This window comes from Vigna radiata, chromosome 8, assembly GCF_000741045.1.
Source record: "Vigna radiata var. radiata cultivar VC1973A chromosome 8, Vradiata_ver6, whole genome shotgun sequence".
Taxonomy (NCBI): Eukaryota; Viridiplantae; Streptophyta; class Magnoliopsida; order Fabales; family Fabaceae; genus Vigna; species Vigna radiata.
In genome coordinates, this window is record NC_028358.1 from 43,844,077 (window position 1) to 43,849,089 (window position 5,013).

Consider the following 5,013-nt stretch of genomic DNA (forward strand, 5'->3'; position numbering starts at 1 on the left):
CGATGGGCCGAATAGTTGAGGCCGATGGCCGAATACCTGCTGTCAAATTTGGTTAAGTACCTGTGAGGCCGAATCGCCGAGCAGTTGAGACCGAAAGGCCGGATGGTCGAGGCCGATGGGCCGAGCAATTGAGGCCGATGGGCCGAATAGTTGCTTCCAAATTTGGCTAAGTACCTGTAAGGCCGAATGGCCGAGTAGTGGAGGCCGAAGGGCCGGATAGTTGAGGCCGATGGGCAGAGACCGAGCGGCTTGAGAGGTTCACCTGAGATTCTTGAGAGCACTACTCACCCTTTCCTTATGGGTACGAATGTGGATGCACGCTCGGCCCCACAGTGGGTGCCATTAATGTTTCGGTCGGGTTTGGAGGTCCCTTAGAACATTCCTGACGGGGACTTGCTGGAGGTCGGACGGTCATCATGGTCCTCTTCAAAACTCAAGCTTGTTCGTTCTCCCTCCTTCCTTCTTCTCCAAGTCGGGCGGGGGTGGGTACCTGTCAAAGGCACTCCGACGCTCAAGTCAGTAAAAGTGACCGAACGATCATCAATATAAGGGATGCATGTAGTGTGCATAATATATATCGTGTCCCAAAATCATACCTGAGACCTTTATTTATACTAGTTATAATGGGCTTTTACCTTTCGTGGGCCTGATGACGGCCCAATCACACCTTAACTTCCATTAGGGGCTTTAATGAACTATTATCGTTTATAATATATCCAGATGGTCGCCTTGGTGACCCGATTGGTCGACCTGGATGTTGGCCTGGTGATACCTAGGAGACCATACGATCCCCGAGTACTGTACAGTACAATAACTATTAGTTTTTCTTTTCTTTTCTACTGGTAATACACAGAATACCAATTTTTTTTTATAATCAATTTTTTTCACCTCAAGCTAATTTAATAACCATCTTTCTTTAATAGGAAAACAATAATGTCAACTATTGTTTTCTATTTTAGTAAAAAATAAATTCTAATATGTAAAAAAAGTGAACATATATCCACATCATATCACAAATACCAGAACTTTTATCAAACAATCACTTTACCAATATAGTATTAAATATAAATTTCGCAGACTAAACTTATAACAATTAATTATAGTGGAGCAGCGGAAGCGTGGTGGATCCATAATCCACAGGTCCCAGGATCGAAACCTTGCTATGATAGGAGTGGCTTTCGTTTTTTTTTCCCAATTTTCTTTATATTGAGTTTATATTGTTGATTTTACTTGATTAAAATATGTTTTAATTGACTAAGTCAAAGTGAAATTTATCTTTAATAAAAAACAGTAATTTTAGTTGTTTGATTTTTTTTTTTCAAATCAGCTAATATGGTTTGGTTAACAACATTGACAATACTCATATTATTAAAAAAATCAATCAATTGAAATAAAATTATTACCTATTTTTTCTTTTAATAAAATATATACCATGCTTTTAAAATTCAAAATACAATACATCCATTAACATCATCAAAGCTAATAATATATTACCTAATGAATTTTTAAAAATATAAATATTATATTATTATTGGTCATAAAATGTATTTTATAATAACCAATTTTTAGAAAAATAATTATTATTTCTGAAGAAGGAACCAATGATATGTATACTAAATATATAAATATAAAAGCCACATTCATAAAATTAAAAAATACATTATATATTATTAATTATTGTTGAAACCAATTAAATTAAATCAAATTTGTAAACATGATTATTGTTTAACAATTTAGGCCATATTTGAATAAGTTTCTGTATAAGTATTTAAAAAAAAAAAACAAGATAAAAAAATGGAATGGAATCTTATCTTTTACATATTTAATCAATATAGATATATATATAGAGAGAGAATTAAGTTGTTTTTGAGTGTTAATAAATTGAAAATAAAGTAATGCATCATAAGACTGGTTTTTCAGCCTTCCATTGTATGATGAAAAAATAGTTATAGCTTCTTTTCTTCTTCTTTTTTTTCTGAAATTTTTAAAATAATTTGCTTGGGTGAGTTTGTTATAATTTTGTCTTTAAATTAACACAGAAATATGTGTAAACAAATTAACACAGAAATGTCTCTGAAATGCTTTTAGTTTTACAGGAAGAATAATGTTATTTAAAAAGACATTAAATATTAAAAAAATTTACCAAATGACTTATGTTTGAGAAGGAGTTTGATTCTCCCATTCACAATATAGATAAATTAAACTAAATTTGCAATTTTCATATAATTATGCCAAAAAAACTGATATTTTTTTAAAATGTTTCCATAGTAAACATGTTTAGTATGATATGTTTATTTTTACAATAAAAAATTTTGAACTTATTTTAATAATTAAATCCAATCTGTATATTAAATAATTAAAATATATATATTTATTTTAAAAGTATTTTTTTTAAATTTACAAGAAAAGGTATTTAATTAAATAAAAAATAATTTATCGATACATACATTTTCATATTTTGTTTATAACAATAATTTATTAAAATACGACTTTTTCAGGAAAATAGTTTAAAATGATACCTTTTTTGTTTTTATTAATTTATATAAAATATTAAATAACTGTTATTGTAGATGATTCGTATTGTCAATTTATATATTTAATCTTATATGGTAAAATGATTAACTTTATTTTCTAACAATACTTTGAAGTTATAGTTTTAATAAGGATGAATAATGATAAGAGAAAATTAAGAATTTATTGATATTTCAACTTTTTATATGTAAAGTTGTAGTAAGAAAATCAAGTGATTTTAAATTTTGGATAAAGATACTAAGATAATATTTTTTTATAACATTTGAACATCATCTACGTGTTATTATGTGATTGGTCCAAAATTATTTCAAACTTAATAATAATAATCATAAATATAAATAATAACATGTAGATAATATTTAAATGTTGTAAAAAAATATTATCTAAATATCATTACCCATAAATTTATTACATAATAAAAACGTCCTTTATTTCACACAGCAGCATGTTTCACCAACACGAGGAACGCAAAAACCATCCTTATAGGCAAAGAATTTACAATACTCTTGACATTGTTTTTCAGTCAAACAATGTCCTCCTACTTGGCAAACAGCTCCAGCAGGTGTTGGTATAAAACTACTTCTCACTCCTGAAATTTATAAAAAGTATAATTACAAATTATTGATGGGAATCTAACTCTTAGTCTATTACAGTAAACAGACTATGTTGTAAAGATGAAAAAATTATTAATTTATTGTTTTAAAGTTTTAGATAGAAAATAATATTAATTTTTTATATAATTAGACTCTAATATTATTAATGTTTCTGTAACCTATAAGTAACTTCCTTAACAGATCCAACAATTATATGCAAATCATCCTTTTCTTTTTAATCAATTCATGTAATAATTTAACTTATGTAATTAGCATCACATCTCATTTCATTTAATCTAACATTTTAATTTGTTTAATTAATATTATATTTGATTTCATGTACTTTATTATGTAATGAATGAGAGAATTTATAAAAAGACATCACAAATTTTAACTTTGATATCAAATTTATGAATCTTTTACGTTGAACATTATAAAACCTAGATTTATACTTATATTTTCAACAAAGTATTATAACATGTAAAAAGTTTACAATTAAAAAAAATGCTAAACAGAATATAAATTTAATACCTGAAGTCAAGAGGAAAGCAATACAAAGAAATTGGAAAAAAGACATCAAGATTGTGAAACTCATTCTTTGAAACAAATATAAATTCTTGTTTTCTTTTGAGACTTATAGATATGTTTATGAATACAAGATAACAAATCATGAATGTATATATATACACAAATAGATGGAGTTATAAACCTTATGATATTATTTTTTTATTTAATAAAGATACTTTTTTATTGTGCACAAGATTAATTAAAATAGAAAATAATGTATTTAATAAATATATACTATGTTTTTAAAATTCAAAATACATTACATTCATTAACAAGATCAAAGCTAATTATATATTACCTTTAATAGTTTTTTCAAAATATATAAATATCATATTATTATTTGTCATAAAATATATTTTAGAACCAATTTTCAGAAAAATAGTTATTAATTATGAAGAAGGAAATAATTATATGTATACTAAATATATAAATATAAATGCCACATTAATAAAATTAAAAAATACGTTATGTATTATTAATTAAATTCGAAATCAAATTTGTAAACAAAATTATTGTTTAACAATTTAGGTCATATTTTGTTAAGTTTCTGTATAAGTACTTAAAATAAAACAAAACAAGATAAAAAATGAAAAGGAATCTTATCTTTTAAATATTTAATCAATAAATACATAAATAAATATATATATACAGAGAGAGAGTGTGTTAAGTTGTTGTTTGATTGTTGATAAATTGAAAATAAACTCTAAAAGTAAGTAACTTCAGTTCTTCCTAATTCAAACAGTAAAGTAATGCATCAAGAGAATGGTTTTTCAGCCTTCCATTGCATAATGAAAAATAGTTCTAGCTTCTTCTTTTCTTTTTTTTTTTTAAAAAAATTTTAAAATAATTTGCTTCGTAACGGATAAAGGTGTTATAATTTTGTCTTTAAATTTACACATAAATATGTATAAAAAAATTAACAAAGAAATATATCTCTGAAATGCTCTTAGTTTTACAGGAAGAATAATATTATTTAAAAATGATTTATAAATTTATAATGATTTATAAATAATAAAATATGATAACACATTATAATATCAATTTATAAATTTATTCTTATGTGGTAAAATGGTTAAGTATACTTTCTAACTGTATTTTGAAGTCAAAGTTTTAATAGAGANGAATAATAGTAGAAGAAAATAATTAAATTAAAAGTTTATTGATATTCCAACTTTTTTATATGTAAAGTTGTAAATAGTAATAAAAAAAAAAGTGAATTTAAAATTATTACATAATATGAATTTCCTTTATTTCACACAGCCTCTTTTTTCTCGCAGCAACATCTTTCACCACCAGGAGGAATGCAATAACCAGCCTTATA